At 36.7% G+C, this 19,770-nt stretch overlaps 1 non-coding gene across 1 annotated transcript; it reads left to right on the forward strand.

The window, feature by feature from the left end:
- Positions 1-8,060: 8,060 nt before the first annotated feature.
- Positions 8,061-8,136, forward strand: Trnag-ucc (transfer RNA glycine (anticodon UCC)). The gene has a single exon. It is a non-coding gene; the product is annotated as a tRNA-Gly (tRNA).
- Positions 8,137-19,770: the final 11,634 nt, after the last annotated feature.

Here is a 19,770-nt window from a genome sequence, read left to right on the forward strand (position 1 = left end):
TTTTTGTCTCGTTTTGTTTCAGTTTTGTTTTGTGTTATCTTGTTGGGTTGCGTTATCTTTGTAGCAGAAATATGGGATCAGAAATTAGTAAAAAACAAACCGAAAGAGTATTAAGTAAATTGTTAGAGGAAGGAGGCACCCCAATAAAACCAAGAACAGTTAGGGCATACGTTGATACGATACAAAAATGTAGCCCATGGTTTCTTAAAGAGGAGTTGTTAAATATATCACAATGGAACCATCATGGTGAAGATTTTAAAAAGATAGAAAAGGAAAGCCCAGGAACTCTGCCAGTTGGCACATTACCGTTATGGACATTGATACGATCTTGTTTGCTTAGTCAAGGAGAAGACATTTTAGATCAAGCAAAAGAGGAAGTCTCTCGAGTTAGTCAGACAGAGGAAGAAAGTTTAGAGAAGGAAGGGCTATCAGGGGAAAAGTTACAACGGGAGGTTGCTACTAACCCCTTTCTATCACCAAAGAGCGTAAGTATTCAACCAACAGCTCCACCTATGTATACGGAGACAACATGTGCTGGGTGGCCCTCAACTCCCATAGTTGATAGATGGGATCCTGAGACAGGACCTCGAAGATTAGCATGCCCTGTATTTGAGGAGGCAGGAGGGCAATGAATTCACCATGCTTTAGATTTTAAAACTATGAAGCAGCTGAAAGAGGCTGTAACAACCTATGGTCCTCAAATGCCTTTTACTGTAAGTATGGTTGAATCCATTACAAATTTAAACATGACACCAGCAGATTGGGCTAGCATGTGCAAAGCTGTGCTAAATGGAGGACAATATTTGCTATGGAAAGTTGCCAATCAGGAATTTTGTATGGAGACAGCTAAGCGAAATGCAGCAGCCAGTTATCCTCAGAGAAATCTAGATATGTTGCTAGGAGAGGGACCTTATGAGGGTCAGCAGCAACAAATTGGATATGATCCTGCCATATACTCACAAATTGCTTCAGCTGCGGTTAAGGCATGGAAAACTTTACAAGGACATGGAGATTTACAAGGTCAATTATCTAAGGTAATACAAGGAACTAATGAACCTTAAGCTGAATTTGTAGATAGGCTTATACAAACAGCTACCAGAGTCTTTGGGAATATAGAACAAGCGATGCCATTAGTGAAACAGCTAGCCTAAGAACAAGCCAATAGATGGTGTAGGGAGGCCATTAGACCATGGAAACATAGAGATTTAAATACATATATTAAATTATGTAGAGACATTAATGAACAGGGGCAAGTCGTGGCAGCTGCAGTAAAACAGGCTTTAGATGCCAGAGACATTAATGAACAAGAGCAAGTCGTGGCAGCTGCAGTAAAACAGGCTTTAGGTGCCAGGCCAAAAACATGCTACAACTGTGGACAAACAGGACATTTTAGAAGGAGTTGCCCCATAGGAGGAGGGTTTAACAAAACGGGGTATGATCAAAGGGGTAGAATACCGGGTATTTGCCCACGATGTCATAGAGGGAGACATTGGGCTTATGAATGCCGTTCTCAGACTACTATAATATAAGAAATAATAAGTTAGAGATGCGCCAACTTGTCTGGTGGCAGCACGGCAGCTGCTGAGGGGTAGGGAGAGAGAGGAAAGCATGGCAGGAAAGGCTCTAGGGAACCTGTGGAATAGAGAGGGAGGCTGATCTTAATGGACCCAGAGTTGATGGGGAAGTTGTTGAATTAAAAGCAACCAATCTCGCTTAGCCCATGGGCAGACAGTTTGGTGGAAATTGAAGTCACCTACATGGGAACCATTTATAAGCACTGCAATGGCCATAAACAGAGGCAAGAGGTCTCCTAAAGGAAATTGCCAGCCTGATTCAGCAGTCACCTGTTGTGAGTCCCTGACTGTGCCTTTCAGTGTGACTGAAATAGGTGCAAAGAAAATTGTTCCTACGTCATTCAGGCGCTGGAAATCAAAGAGACAGAGCTATTAAGAAGATGCCAATAACAACCAGGGAGGAGCATCTGCACTCCAGATCTTATCCTGGATAAATCACTTCCGTAGCAGAAAATGTGAGACCTTTGGAGGTTTAGATTCCACACCCTAAAAGTGGAGGCCCCTGAGACTCAGAGTCTAGCAGAGATCAGCACCTTCCCAGCAGCAGCAGGTGCAGATCAAATCTCAAATACCTACCCACAGAGTTCCAAAGTTCAGCCAAGACTAAATCCCAACTGCTAGAACTTCCAATTTAGAACTCCACACCACCCCTGCTAGAGAAGTACACAATTTGCCAGCACTCCTCAGTCTATCCCACCCTATGCTTGGAGACAGGAAGCTGAGAGTGAGTACTTTGGCTCCTAGCCACAATGGCTGGCAGCTAGGTGAAGAACACAAAGATGTTGGATTTAACAACCCATAGCCCTTCACCCAAGAGTTTAGAGCCAAATATAAATATAAAAAATGAAAATCTATCCTTACCAACAATTTTGACATCTCAGCAGAAACAAGCCCATTATTTTTTATTAAGAATTTTTATTTTTTCTGTATTCCCCATTTTCAATTTTCATGTTTTTTTTCACATTTCATTAGTTTTTACTTTTTTCCATTCTGCATGATTGTGTGTGTTTTAAACTTAGTTCTGACAGACCTTTAAAGAAGAACTAACACCAGTCTTTCTTAAATTATTCCATGAAATAGAAATGGAGGGAACACTTGCAAATACATTCTGTGAAGCTAGTATACCCTGATAACAGAACCAGACAAAGACACATCAAGAAAAGAAAACTACAAACCAGTTGTTACTATTGTTTATTTTTGCCCCATTCTGTGAGATGCGGGGAACATTAAAGGTCACAGGTTAGAGACTCTGCTGCTGAACTAAACATTCCCCAACATTACTCCAATTCAGATAAGTGAAGAGACAAAGCCCCAAGCCAACAACAAGAACTCAAGGAGGAATAATTAGAGAGGAACCTCAGGTTCCACCCATTGGCATCTATGCATACATCAAAAACAGAGAGAAGTCCCAGAACAAATATGATAATTGCCCACAAAAGATTATGTGCAAAAAAAGAGGTAAGAGAATCCATCTCAATTGATGTACAAGTCTAAGACTTCTGAAAACACACACACACACACAAAGAGACAAATAAATCTCCCCCAAAATCCACAATCCCCTGACTGATAGGTGGATGAAAGCCCAGAAAAAGATTATAAAAAACTGATTATTAAAATGCTCAGTGAACTAAAAGAAGATCAAAGGAATTAAGAGAGCAATTATAGGAGATGAAAGAGCACTTTAATAAAGAAACAGAAATAGTGAAAAGAAACCAAGCAGGACTCCCAGAAATGAAAGATGCAATCAATCAAATTAAAAACTCACTTGAAGGCCTCACTAACAGATTAGATTGCATAGTAAATAGAACATCGATGCTACATCACTGCTATTATATCCATGGTTATCACATGAAATTGTAAACTCTTATGTAAACTTACTGTTTTCATCATGGGCAATAACTGATCTATCATTTCTCAGGATTGTAACAACCAACATTGTAGATTTCATTGCAAGGTCTATTTGGTTTAATACTGTAAATTGTTTACATCAGTTGTTTTTATTATCTGCTTTCCTTTAAACTGTGAGATACAAGTAACCTTCAGGGACACTATAAATTCACAAGGTTGAAATTCTACTGCCTCAAAATCAACCTTTAGATGGGTATACAAATAATATGAAAAGGCAAGGGAACAAATTGCCTCCAACAAACCAAAATACATCAGAAACAGAATCCATCGACACCACAGTGGAAGAAAAGTCAAAGAAGGAATTTAGAATGTACATAATTAAACTGATATGCGAGGTAAAGGATGATGTCAGAGCAAATTCAGGTAGCAAAGGATCACTTCAATAAAGAGATAGAGATTCTGAAAAAAACCAAACAAACCAGAAATCCACAAAATAAAGGAATCAATAAGTCAAATAAAAAATTTATCAGAAAGTATCGCCAGCAGAATAGATCACCTGGAAGACAGAGTCTTAGGCAGTGAAGACAAATTATATAATCTTGAAAATAAAGTTGAGAATGCAGAAAAAAATGTTAAAAGACCAAGAACAGAATTTCCAATAAATATGGGATAACATTAAAAGACCAAACATAACATTTATTAGGATAGATGAAGGCACAAAGGAATGCATAATCTTTTCTATGAAATAATGTCTGAAAATTTCCCAGACCTTAAGAATGAAATTGAAAATCAAATACTGGAAGTTTACAAGACCCCAAATATACAAAATCACAACAGACTCACACCAAGTTACATTATTATAAAGATGCCTAACATACAGAATAAGGATAGAATTCTAAAAGCAGCCAGAGAAAAAAACTCAAGTAACATTCAGAGGGAAACAAATTCAGATCTCAGCTGATTTCTCATCCCAAACTCTTAAAGTTAGGAGGTCTTGGAACAATACTTACCAAACTCTAAAAGAAAATGGATGTCAGCCAAGAACACTATACCCTGCAAAATTAAGCTTCAGATTTGATGATGAAATAAAAAACCTTCCATGGTAAACAAAAGTTAAAAGAACTTACAACCAAAAAGCCTGCACTACAAAACATTCTCAACAAAATATTTGATTAAAAAAAAGAAAGAAAACATAAAAATGAAATCCAGCAAAGGGAGGAACTACATTAGGTGTATAGTCAAATTAAAAACCAGAAATAAATCAAAATGACAGGGAATAAGAATCATTTCTCAATAATAATATTGAATGTAAAAGGCCTGAACTCATCAATAAAAAGACATAGACTGGCAGACTGGATTAAAAGCAAGACTCAACAATATACTTGTCTCCAAGAGATTCACCTCATAAGCAAAGACATTCACAGACTGAAGGTAAAATGATGGGGAAAATCATCACTCATATGGATCATGTAAATAACCAGTGGTTTCAATCCTTAGATAAAGTGGACTTCAAGCCAAAGTTAATCAGAAAGGACAAAAAAGGACACTTCATACTACTTAAGGGAATTATACATCAGCAAGTCAGAACAATTGTAAATATTTATGCCCCAAACAATGGAGCATGTATGTTTATCAAACAAACCCTTCTCAACTTCAAGAATCAAATAGAGCACAACACAATAATACAGGTAACTTTAACATACCTCTTTCACTTCTGGATGTATCTTCCAAATAAAAACTAAACAAAGAAACTAGAGAACTAAATAATACAATCAATAATTTAGACTTAACAGACATATATAGAATATTTCAACCATCAATGAGCAAATAAACTTTCTTATCAGCATCGATAAACTTAAAGACAACAATTTACAACATGTGGATCCTTTTCCAAAATATATCATATCTTATGCCAAAAAGCAACTCTTAGCAAATACAAAAAATAGAGATAATACCCTGCATTCTTTTAGACTATAATGGAATGAATTTATAAATCAATAATAAAATAAAAATAGAAGGTACTTTAACACCTGGAGAGTAAATAATATGCTATTGAAGGATGAATGGATAGCAGAAGAAATCAGGGAACAAATAAAAAATACTTAGAGGTAAATGAGAACACTGATACAACTTACCAAAATCTCTGGGACAGGGCTGAGATTGTGGCTCAGCGGTAGAGCACTTGCCTAGCATGTGCAAGGCCCTGGGTTTGATCCTCAGCACCACATAAAAATAAATAAATAAAAAGGTATTGTGTCCAACTACAACTAAAAAATAATATTTTTTAAAAAAATCTCTGGGACACTATAAAGGCAGTGCTAAGAAGAAAGTTCATTGCATTGAACTCATTTATTAAAAGAATAAAAAGTCAACAAATAAATAACCTAGCATATTGATAAACCACTAGCCACACTAATGAAGAGAAAGAGAAAACTCAAATTACTAAAATTCATGATTAAAAAGGAAATATCATGATGGACACAACTGAAATATAGAGGATAATTAGAAACTATTTTGAAAATTTATACTCCAATAAAATAGAAAATTGTGTAGACATCGACAAATTTCTAGAGACATATCACCTACCCAAACTGAATCATGAGGACATATATAATTTAAACAGGTCAATTTCTAGCAATGAATAGAAGATGCCATCAAAAACCTACCAACCAAGAAAAGCCTAGGACCAGATAGATTCTCAGCCAAGTTCTACAAGACCTTAAGTGAAGAATTAACAGCAATACTCCTCAAATTATTCCATAAAATAGAAAAGGAGGGAATCCTTTCAAACTCATTCTATGAGGCTAGTATCCCCCCGATACCAAAGCCAGATAAGGACATGTCAAAGAAAGAAAACTTCAGACTAATATCCATGATGAACATAGATGCAAAAATTCTCAATAAAATTATGGCAAGTTGCATAAAAAACATATTTAAAAGATGGTGCGTTACAATCAAGTGGGGTTCTTTCCAGGAATGCAAGGTTGGTACAACCTACAGAAATCAATAAATGTAGTTCAGCACATCAATAAACTTAAAGACAAGAATCATATGATCATCTCAATAGATGCAGAAAATGCATTTAACAAAATACAGCACCCCTTCATGTTCAAAACACTAGAAAAACTAGGGATACTTCAACATTGTAAAAGCTATATATGCTAGCCCAAAGCCAACATCATTATAAATGGAGAAAGATTGAAAGCATACCCTCTAAAAACTGGAACAAGACAAGGATGCCCTCTTTCACCACTTTTATTCAACATTGTCCTTGAACCTCTAGCCAGAGCAATTAGACCGAAGAAAAAAATAAAAGAGGTACACACAGAAAAGGAAGAACTCAAAATTTCCCTATTTTCTGATGACATGACTCTATATTTAGAAGATCCAAAAAATTCCACCAGAAAACTTCTAGAACTAATAAATGAGTTCAGCAAAGTATCAGGATATAAAGTAAACATCCATCAATCAAACATGTTCCTATACATCAGCAATGAATCTACTGAAAGAAAAATTAGGCAAACTACCCCATTCACAATAGTTTCAAAAAATAAAATAAAATAAAATACTTGGGGATCAATCTAACAAAAGAGGTGAAAGACCTCTACAATGAAAACTACAGAACACCAAATAAAGAAATTGAAGAAGATCTTGGAAGATGGAAAGATCTCCCATGCTCCTGGATATGCAGAATTAATATTGTCAAAATGTTCATACTACCAAAAGTATTGTGCAAATTTAATGCAATTCTTATTAAAATTCCAATGACATACTTCATAGAACTAGAAAAGCAATCATGAAATTCATTTGAAAAAATAAGAGGCCCAGAATATCCAGAAGAAGCCTTAGTAAGAAGAGTGAAGCAGAAGGCATCACAGTACCAGACATTAAACAGTACTACAGAGCCATATTAACAAAAATGACATGGTATTGCCATTAAAGCAGACATGTATACCAATGTTACAGAATAGAAGACACAGGGACACACCCACATAAATACAGTTATCTCATACTAAAAAAAAAAAGGTGCCAAAAACATTCATTGGATAAAAGAGAGCCTCTTCAACAAATAGTGCTGGTAAAACTAGAAATCCATATGTAACAAAATGAAATTAAACTCCTGTCACCCCCACAAAACTCAACTCAAAGTGGATCAAAGACTTAAGCACTAGAACAGACACCCGTGCCTAATAGAAGAAAAAGTAGACCCAAATTTTCACCATGTTGGCTTAGGATCTGACTTCTTTAACAACATGCAAGAAGTACAATCAAGAATCAATAAATGGGATAGATTCAAACTAAAAAGCTTCTTCTTAGCAAAGTAAACAATCAATAACATGAAGAGAGAGCCTACAGAATGGGAGAAAATCTTTACAACATACACTTCAGATAGAGCATTAATCTCCAGGATACATAAAGAACTCAAAAAACTTAACACCAAAAACCAAATAACCCGATCAATAAATGGGCCAAGGAACTGAAAAGATACTTCACAGAATAGTAAATACAAATGATAAACAAATATATGAAAAAATGTTCAACATCTCTAGCAATTAGAGAAATGCAAATAAAAACTACTCTTAAGATTTTATCTCACTCCAGTCAGAATGGCATTTATTAAGAATACAAGCAGGGGCTGGGGATATAGCTCAGTTGGTAGAGTGTTTGCCTTCCATGCACAAGGCCCTGGGTTCAATCCCCAGCACCACACCCACACACACACACACACACACACACACACACACACACACAAAAGAATATAAACAATGCCAGGTGTAGTTGCATGCCTGTAATACAAGCGGCTCAGGAGGCTGTGGCAGGAGGATCACAAGCTCAAAGCAAGCCTCAGCAAAAGCGAGGTGCTAAGCAACTCAGTGAGACCCTGTCTCTAAGTAAAAATACAAAATAAGGCTGGGCTTTTGCTCCTTGGTCAAGTGCCTGTGAGTTCAATTGCTCTCCCCACCCCCCAAAAAAGAATACAAGCAACAATAAGTGTTAGTGAAGATATGGGGATGTTGCTTAAACTGCAACCACTCTGGAAATCAATATGGAGATTTCTCAGAAAACTTGAAATGGAACCATCATTTGACCCAGCTATCCCATTTCTTGGTTTATATCCAAAGTACTTAAATTCACCTATAACAGTGATGCAGTCACATCAATGTTTATAGCAGCTCAACTCACAATAGCTGAACTATGCAACCAACCTAGATGTTCTTCAATGGATGAATGAATAAAGAAGATGTGGTACATATACACAATGGAATATTAGTCAGCCATAAGAGAGAATGGAATTATGGTATTTGCTGGTAAATGGATGGAGCTAGAGAATATCATGCTAAGTGAAATAAGCCAATCCAAAAAAACCCTGAAGGCTGAATGTTTTCTCTGATATTTGGATGCTAATTCTTAGCAAAGAATAGAGGTACTTTGGATTAGCAGAGGGGAGAGAAGGAAGGGGAGGGGGGCATGGAAGTAGGAAGGACAGTAGAATGAATTGGACATTATTACCATATGTGCATATATGACTACATGACTGGTATATTTCTACTTCATGTAGAATGAATAGGAAATAGAAGAATGAGAAGTTATACTCCATTTATGTATGATTTCAAATGCATTCTACTGTCATGTATAGCTAATTAGAACAAATAAAAAATTAAAAAGAAAATAGAAACTCAGAAAACAGAAAGACAAACATTGCTGACAGGCTATATGTTCCTGAGTGAAAAGAGGGCAATAAAGGGAAAAAAGTATAGATCATGACCAGAATATACAAGAACTCTGGGACAAATTTAAAAGGCCAAACCTAAGAAACACTGGAAATTCAAACTAAAGGCATAAAGAGCATTTTAAATGAGATAACCATAGAAAAAATTTTCCCATATCAGAAATGAGATAGACATCCACATACAGGAGGCTTATAGGACCCTGTATAGACCTAGTCAAATAAGAAACTCTCTAAAACATATAATAATAAAAATGCCTAACACAAAAAATAAGAAAAAAATTAGTTCAAGAGTCAAATAGACCACAACACAATAATTTTGGGTGACTTTTACCCACTTCTTTCATTACTAGATAGATCTTCCAAACAAAAGCTGAACAAAAAAACTATAGAACTAAATCATACAATCAATAACTTAGACTTAACTGGCATATATAAAATATTTCATCCTTCAACGAGAGAATACACTTTCTTAGCAGCACATGGATCTTTCTCTAAAATAGACCATATACTATGCCACAGAGCAACTCTTAGCAAATATAAAAAAGTAGAGATACTACCCTGTATTCTATCAGATCATAATGGAATGAAGTTAGAAATCAATGATAAAATAAAAAATAAAATCAACTCCAACACCTGGAGACCAAATAACATGCTACTGAATGAACAATGGGCTGCAGAAGACATCAAGGAGGAGATTAAAAAAATTTTAGAGGTGAATGAGAACACAGATACAACATATCAAAATCTCTGGGACACTATGAAGGCAGTACTAAGAGGAAAGTTCACTGCATGGAGTTTATTCCTTGAAAGAAGAAAAAGTCAACAAATTAATAACTTAATGTTACATCTCAAAGCCCTAGAAAAAGAAGAACAAATCAACACCAAAAGCAGTAGAAGACAGGAAATAATTAAAATCAGAGCTGAAATCAATGAAATTGAAACAAAAGAAACAATTGAAAAAAATTGACAGAACAAAAAAATTGGTTCTTTGAATAAATAAATAAAATTGACAGACCCTTAGCCATGCTAGTGAAGAGAAGGAGAAAACTCAAATCACTAACATATGTGATGAAAAAGGAAATATCACAACAGACACTACAGAAATACAGAAGATAATTAGAAATTATTTTGAAAACTTGTACTCCAATAAAATAGAAGATATCAAAGGTATTGACAAATTTCTAGAGTCTTATAATTTGCCCAAATTAAATCAGGATGATATACACAATTTAAACAGATCAATTTCAAGTAACGAAATAGAAGACACTATCAAAAGTCTACCAACCAAGAAAAGCCCAGGACTGGATGGATACACAGCCAAGTTCTATCAGACCTTTAAAAAAGAACTAATACCAATACTCTTCAGTTTATTTCAGGAAATAGAAAAAGAGGGAGCACTTTCAAACTCATTCTATGAGGCCAATATCACCCTGATTCCAAAACCAGGCAAAGACACATCAAAAAAGGAAAACTCCAGACCAATATCTCTAATGAACATAGATGCAAAATTCTCAATAAAATTTTGGCAAATCGAATACAAAAACATCAAAAAGATGGCACCACAATCAAGTGGGATTCATCCCAGGGATGCAAGGTTGGTTCAACATATGGAAATCAATAGATGTAATTTATCACATCAATAGACTTAAAGATAAGAACCATATGATCATCTCAGTAGATGCAAAATACAAATTTTGACAAAATACAGCACCTCTTTATGTTCAAAACACTAGAAAAATTAGGGATAATAGGAACATATTTCAACACCATAAAGGCTATCTATGCTAAGCCCCAGGCCAACATCATTCTAAATGGAGAAAAATTGAAGGCATTCCCTCTAAAATCTGGAACAAGACAGGAATGTCCTCTTTCACCACTTCTATTTAACATAGTTCTTGAAACACTGGCCAGAGCAATTAGACAGATGAAAGAAATTAAAGGGATATACATAGGAAAAGAAGAACTCAGATTGGCACTATTTGCTGATTATATGATTCTATATCTAGAAGACTCTAAAAGTTCCACCAGAAAACTTCTAGAATTAGTAAATTAATTCAGCAAAGTAGCAGAATATAAAATCAACACTCATAAATCAAAGGCATTTCTGTATATCAGTGGCAAATCCTCAGAAAGGGAAATGAGGAAAACTACCCCATTTACAATAGCCTCAAAAAAAAAAAAACCTTGGGTATCAACTTAACAAAAGAGGTGAAAGATCTATATAATGAAAATTACAGAACTCTAAAGAAAGAAGACCTTAGAAGTAACTTGCTCTTGGATAGGAAGAATTAATATTATCAAAATAAGCATATTCCAAAAGCACTGTACAGATTTAATGTAATTCTGATCAAAATTCCAATGATATTCCTCATAGAAATAGAAAAAACAGTCATGAAATTCATCTGGAAAAATAAGAGACCCAGGCTAGCCAAAGCAATTCTTAGCAAGAAGAGAAAAGCAGGTGGCATCATTATACCAGAACTTAAACTATACTACAGATCAATAGTAACAAAACAGCATGGTATTGGCACCAAAACAGACTGGTAGACCAATGGTACAGAATAGAGGTCACAGAGACTAACCCACAAAATTATAATTATCTTATATTACACAAAGGCACCAAAACTGTGCATTGGAGAAAAGATAGCCCCTTCAACAAATGGTGCTGAGAAAACTGGAAATCCATATGCAACAAAATGAAATTAAATCCATATCTGTCACCATGCACAAAACTCAAATCAAAATGGATCAAAGACTTAGGAATAAAACAGAGATCCTACATCTAATAGAAGAAAAAGTAGGCCCTAATCTCCATCATGTGGGATAGGCCCCAACTTCCTTAATAAGACTCCTGTGGTGCAAGAATTAAAATTAAGAATCAATAAATGAGAAGGACTCAAACTAAAGTTTCTTCTCAGCAAAAGAAACAATCTGTGAGGTGAATAGAGAGCCTACATCTTGGGAGCAAATCTTTACCCCTCACACATCTAGGGTATATAAAGAACTCAAAAAGTTAAATACTAAAAAACAAATAACCCAATCAATAAATGGGTCAAGGACTGGAACAGATACTTCTCAGAAGAGTATATACAATTAATCAACAAATACATGAAAAAATGTTCAAGTCACTAGCAATCAGAGCAATGCAACTCAAAACCACTCTAAGATTTCATGTTACTCCAGTCAGAATGGCAGCTATTATGAAGACAAACAACAATAAGTGTAGGCAAGGATGTGGGTGAAAAGGTACACTGATATATTGCTGATGGGACTGCAAATTGGTGCAGCCAATATGAAAAGCACTATGGAGATTTCTTGGAAAATTGGGAATGGAACCACCATTTGACCCAGCTATCCCTCTCCTTGGACTATACCCAAAGGACTTAAAAACGGCATACTATAGAGACACAACCGCATCAATGTTTATAGCATCACAATTCACAATAGCTAAACTGTGGAACCAACTTAGATGCCATTCAATAGTTGAATGGATACAGAAACTGTGGCATATATACATAATGGAATATTACTCAGCAATAAAAGAGAATAAAATCATGGCATTTGCAGGTAAATGGGTGGAGTTATAGAAGATAATGCTAAGTGAAATTAGCCAATCCCCCAAAACCAAATGCCAAATTTTTCTGTGATATAAAGTGGCTGATTCATAGTGGATTAGGGAGAGGGAGCATGGGAGGAATAGATGAACTCTAGATAGGGCAGAGGGGTGGGAGGGACAGGGAGGGGGCATAGGGTTAGAAATGATGGTAGAATGTGATGGACATCTTTATCCAAAGTACATGTATGAAGACATAAATTGGTGTGAATATACTCTGTATACAACCAGAGATATGAAAAATTGTGTTCTATATGTATAATAAGAATTATAATGCATTCTGCTGTCTATATATATATATATATATATATATATATATATATATATATATATATATATATCATCAATTAAAAAATACAAAGAACTAAAAAAAACTTAACATCAAAAAAGCAAATAACCCCAATCATTAAATGGGCAAGAGAACTAAACAGAAACTTCTCAAAAGAAGAAACAAAAAAGACCAACAAATATAAGAAAAAGTGTTCAATATCTGTAGCAACCAGGGAAATGCAAAGCAAAACTATGCCAGATTTCATCTAACTCCAGTCAGAATGGCAATGATCAAGAGTACAAACAACAATAAATTCTGGCAAGGTTGTGGGGAAAGGTACATTTTTACTTTGTTGGTAGAACTTCAGGGTAGTACAACCACTCTGGAAAGAAGTATGGAGATTCCTCAAAAACTAAAAATGGAACCACCCTAGAACACAGCTATTCTGCTCCTTGATATTTTCTCCGAAGATCTATAATTGCCATACTACAGCAATATAGCCACTTCAGTGTTTACAGTAGCACAATTAACAATAGCTAAATTATGTAATCAACCCAGATGCTTGTCAACAGGTGAATGAATTAAGAAATTGTGAGATACACACACACACACACACACACACAGTGGAGTCCTACTTGGTCATTAAAAAAGAATGAAATTATGGCATTTGCCAGTAAATGCATGGAAATGGAGAATAACATGCTAAGTAAAATTAGCCAAACTCAGAAACTCATGGGTTGAATGTTTTCTCTCTTGTGTGGAAGCTAGAGTAAAATAAAAGAAAGGAGGAGAGAAAGGATAATATAAAGAACCAATCAAATATAAATTAACAGATGAGCAAAAGGAAGTCTATTATATTTGAGAAAGGAGAAGGAGAGAGGGGAGGGAGGACAGAGGGAAAAAGAGTAGGGAAAAGGAGAGGGATCATGAACTGAGATCAATTTCCATGCATGTATAAATTTTTCAGGATGAATCAAACTAATATGTATAACCATAAAGCTTTAAAAAAATAAAAAGGTTTAAGAGAGTGAAGAAAGAGCCTATCGAATGGGAAAAAATCTTGCCAGCTCCTCCCCTGACAGGGTATTAATATCCAGAATATATAAAGAACTCAAAAAAGTTAACACCAAAACAAAGGAAAATAACCCAATTAATAAATGGGCAAGTGAACTAAACACACATTTCTCAAAAGAGTAAACACAAATGGCCAACAAATATAAGAAAAAGTGTTCAACATCCCTAGCAATTAGGGAAATGCAGATCAAAACTACATTGAGATTTCATCTCATTCCAGGCAGAATGGCAATTATAAAGAATGCAAATAATAATAAATGCTGGCAAAAATGTGGGGGAAAATATACAATTACATACTGTTGTTGGGATGTGAATTAGTACAATCAGTCTGGAAAGCATTATTGAGATTCATCAAAAAATTCAAAATGGAACCACCATTTGACCCACCATATGGAATTTGCCAGTAAATGAATAGAACTGGAGAACATCATGCTAAGTGAAAGAAGCCAGGCTCAGAAAATCAATGGCCTAATGTTTTCTCTCATATGTGGAAACTGGAGCAAAATAAGGGGGGAACATGGGGGCATTGGATATCATAAAGATATGGGGAAGATCAGTGGAGGAGAAGGAAATTGAGAGGGAAGGAGGAGGGACAAAAAAGGGGAGGAAATGCTGAATGAATTTAACAAAGTCACAGGATGTTCATATAAAAATATACCACAGTGTATTCATAATTGAAATGTCAAAGGTATGCAAATATTTTTGATTACTTCTTTTTGTCTTGTTTATGAAAAAAGCTTCAATGTTTTGTACACATTTAGCTTTTTTATTTGTTTTTTTAAAATATACATGACAGGGCTGGGGATGTGGCTCAAGCGGTAGTGCACTCTCCTGGCATGCGTGCGGCCCGGGTTCGATCCTCAGCACCACATACAAACAAAGATGTTGTGTCCGCCGAAACCTAAAAAATAAATATTAAAAAATTCTCTCTCTCTCTCTCTCTCTCTCTCTCTCTCTCTCTCTCTCTCTTTAAAAAAAACATACATGGCAGTAGAGTGTATTTTGACACATTATATATACGTGGGGTATAACTTATTGTAATTAGTATACCAGTCTTTGGTTGTACACGATGTGGAGTTTCACTGGTCATGTATTTATATCACATCCAGTTTTATAATCCACCAATGTTGGTATAAATGTGTAAGATAGGGATCCAGATTTTTAACCTCTTTGGAGCAGCCAAATCTCATGTGGGCAGTGGTCTTTTATTATCTCTCCCTAGCTCCGATCAAGGGCCTCACCTAAGCATCTTGCACTTCTCCACCCTCCTGAATTATTGTTAAATCAACTTAATTCAGAGCTTGACTTTCAGTTGGCATGGAGATTTTTTTCTGCCTCACCAAATGATCCGTATAACAATACCATCACTCACCTCTTCCTAAAATTCAGAATTTGTTGCATTATCCCCTTTTCCATTTGTACCTATGGTTCCCATGATCTTAAAGATAGAATTTTAGCACACCAATTTTAACTCTTGACTGCCTGTGTTCCTTTCACATTTCTTGCCTTATCTTCTCCTCCATCCCCTTGCAAACCTTGTGCTCTGACCTTTCTATTTAGTGCAATAGTGTTGACCTTCTTTCTGTCATATTAATCTTTGTATTCCTGGTGCTTACATTCAGTAGGTACTCAACAAATATCTGTTAAGATAAAATTAAATCCAACCCACACAAAACACAAGTTCTGATTAGTAGCACATCATAAATGCTTGTTGAATGAATGAATGACCTCTGCATTCAGTATTTATACCATTTGTTTTGGTATCTAACATGCCAAAGTCAAGTGTCCTTTAGTATAACTTATATGCATAATGTATATATTGGATCCAGTCCTCAGAGGAATGAAGCAGTAAGTTATTGACACTCATATGACACAGCAAAATGTTTTGAAGAGACAGTGAATAATATCATGAACATAGGGCTTCTTGTATAATCTGGATAATAAATATAAAAGTGCTTAACAAGAGACTATTGTGGGGGCTGGGGTTGTGGCTCAGTGATACGACACTTGCCTAGCATGCATGAAGCACTGGGTTCCATCCCAAGCACCACATACAACACTAAACAAAATAAATGTATTGTGTCCATCTACAACTAAAAATATATATATATATTTTTAAAAAGACACTATTGTGGGCAAACATCAACAGTAAAGGCCCCTAGAAGATAGGTTTCAGTTGGATTTAGAAGAACATGTAGGTCTAGAAGTTTCCGACAAGGGAAAGTGGAAAGTGGGCTTGATCATGGGGTCTAGAGGGACATTCAAGTTAGTGGCCACTGTCCCTGCAATCTCATCTTGTGACTAGACACATAAGGATTTGCTTGGGTTGTTCTGAGCTGGGGATGGGACAAGAGCATGGACAAAGGTGCTGATACCATTAAAGTGCATAGTGTGGTGGGTACATGCATGAACTCTAGAGTCAGACGTAGGCTCAAATCGCAGGTCCACTATTTATTAGCTATGTGTCAACAGGCAAGTTACTGCTATGGACCAAATTATGCACACCCAAATTCATATATTGAAACCCTAATGCTAATGTGATGGTATTTGGAGATGGGACCTTGGGAAATAATTACATTTAGATTAAATCATGAGGGTAGAGCACCCATAAATGGGATTAGTGCCTCTATACGAAGAGAGAGAGATTGCTTATTCTCTTTCTCTACCCTGTGAAAACAGAACAAGAAGGTGGTCCTCTACAAGCCAGAAAGAGGGTCCTCACTAGAACCCAACCATGCTGGCATCCTGATCTTGGACATTCAGCCTCTAACACTGTCAGAAAATAAAATTTCTGTTGTATAAATCAGTCTATGGTGTATTGTTATTGTAGCCTGATCTAAAACACTTCTCTAAGTGTTAACTTCCTCACTACAAAAAGAATATAATATTTGCTTTCAAGGGCTTATGTGATGAGTAAATGGAGGCAAAAGAGAAAATAATCAAATGCCAGAACAGTTCCTGGTGGTGCTCAACAAATCTATTAGGGGAGGTGAGGAAGAGTTCCAAGGACTAGAAATGAAAAGGCAGGGCAAATACCCAGGCACCACTATGACTGAAGGTACCCTCTTCAGCAACACAGATTCTGCAAAGTAGATCATTGCTCTCCTTAGTTTCCATGGTATAGGGAGTAATCCGTTGTCCTTACTCCATACCCATCACAAAGACCCCACCTCAGGGCAGCTGAGAGATGAGTGGATAAGGCAAAGTCATCCATGAAGGGGTTGGTTCAAATCCCACAGATGAAGTCCAAGTCATTCACACTAGACTTGTCAAGTGAGAGCCTGAACAATTTAAGGCAAAAACAAAGTTTTTAAAATAAAACTTAAACCCAATTGAAGCTCCCATTATCATTGAATTTCACTGCCATCTAATTTCATTGGGGGGGTGTGCTGGGGTTGTGGCTCAGTGGCAGAGCGCTTGCCTAGCACGAGTGAGACCCTGGGTTCAATCCTTACCACCACATAACAATAAACAAATAAAATAAAGGTATTGTGTCCAACTACAACAAAAAAATAGATATTTAAAACAAAATTTCCTTGTCATTGGACCCAGCTACCTCTGGACTGTTAAAAGCATTGGATAGCTTACTTTATTGGGGCAAAGCAAAGCAGCTTCTATCTATGAGCTGGGCCTCTGGAGATAAGGCCATTCCCCCAAAGTCCTGGTGCTCTTGAGGAAGGTCTTAGACTCAAAATTAACTGCCTCAGTCTCCCCCAGGAGAAATGGAGTTTTCAGTAAAATACGGTGTGCTTATTTCACACCAGGACCTGTACAAGAGCATTTGTAACAGCTTTATTCATTATAGTTCCAAACTGATGACAACTCAAAAGTCCCTCAGTGGATGACTGGATAGATGATCTCTCCATACATCGGAATTTTACTCAGCAATAGAAATTAAGTACAGATACACATAACTGGGATAAACCTAAAAAACATGCTAAATGAAAGAAACAAGATCCCAAAGAGTAAACAATGTATGATGCCATTTTATGTGAAGTCAAGAACAGGCAAAACTAATCTGTGGTACAACAATCCAGAATTATAGGTTGCAGGTTGTTGCAGGTGGGACGAGGCATGACATTGACTAGGAAGTTGCACAGAGAACACTCCTTGAAGAATAAAATGTTCTATATCTTGATGGTGCCCATGTGTATACATACATACATGTATTATATATACATACACATATAGCTATGAAAAATTCATCAGACTGTACACTGAAGATGTGTGCCTTTTATGCTAAATTATATTACAATTAAAGAAGAATAAAAGAAAGAACAGGAGTAAGAAGTGGGGAATGAAGTCATCAACGAACCCAACAAAGCACAAAATGAGGCCAGCAGGATCTGCCATGCAGGCATGTCCTTTGCAGAGGGGAGGTGGGCAGCTGCAGCATGGTACCCCTGTGAATGAAGCCAGTGTTCTGGCCCAGAGGCCCTGCCTGGCTGCAGTCTGCTGATGCCTGCTATGGAGTTCGTCCAATGTTGGGGGGAAGGAGGTTTGACTTGATCTTAGGGCGGTGATTGGCTCTACCTGGCCACAGGCTCCTCATCCTCCAGAAATGCTTATTACACAGCCTTTCTGGGAAGACAGATAATTTTGTAAAAATGACATGAGCTTTTGCCAACTCCATTTCAGCCTCTTAACCTCTTGGCAGCTGCTTCAGGAGCATCACAGAGCTGGCTGAAACAGTTTCCAGAGCATAAGAGAGTGGGCATTGATCCCACAGATTGGCTGCCAAACAGGAAAGAAAAATGGCAGCTTCAATAAAGGCAAAGACATAGTAGGTGGAGGCTGAGACTGCTTTAATGATGGGCCAAAGTGTCTTCCAAAGCTGGGGCTGAGTTCCATGTTGGGTGCAGTGTCCTCCTATCTCCAGAGGACTGGGTTCTTCTGGCATTCTAAACCACAGAGTGAAGAAAAACTGATTGTGAACACAGTTCCTGCTCTTTCTCCACTCACCCATCCCTCCACATTCCTAGCTCCCACCAACTGTGGCTTTACTTGGTTGTTCAGTCTACACTGAGCTGCATTTGCAATAAGCACAGGTCATTAGTTCCCTTTCCCTCAGCTTAGAATTATCCCAGTTTCTTTTGACTCATTCTGTTGGTCCTAACAGAGTCATGGCAAGCTGGATTTCGCTTTCCCTCTCCCTCTTTCTTTCCCTCCTCTCCCATTTCATGCTTTCAATATGTGTTTTTCTATCCATGAAATCTATTTTGGGCATCTGGACAGACAATTACTCTTAATATAACAGTAAATCAATATTAAGTATGTGTAACCTAGACAAAAATTATCTTTAAAAATTTTTTAGATGGTCACAATATCTTTGTTTATTTATTTTTATGTGGTGCTGAGGATTGAACCCAGTGCCTCACATGTGCGAGGCAAGTGCTCTTCTACTGAGCCACAATCCCAGCCCCTAGACAAAAATTATTTCTGAAGAAGTATTGTCAGTCTTTCCCACCCCCCCCCCCCATTACTTTATTTATCTATATGTTGTGCTGAGAATCGAACTCAGTGCTCCACACATGCTAGGTAAGGGCTTACCACTGAGCCACAACCCCAGCTCTCCCCCTCCCTATTTTTATATGTGTACATGAAGGCAATATAAGTTGTGGTTCCCCAAACAAATTATGAGCCTGAGAAGCCATATACT

Source organism: Marmota flaviventris, chromosome X, assembly GCF_047511675.1.
Source record: "Marmota flaviventris isolate mMarFla1 chromosome X, mMarFla1.hap1, whole genome shotgun sequence".
NCBI classification, from domain to species: Eukaryota; Metazoa; Chordata; class Mammalia; order Rodentia; family Sciuridae; genus Marmota; species Marmota flaviventris.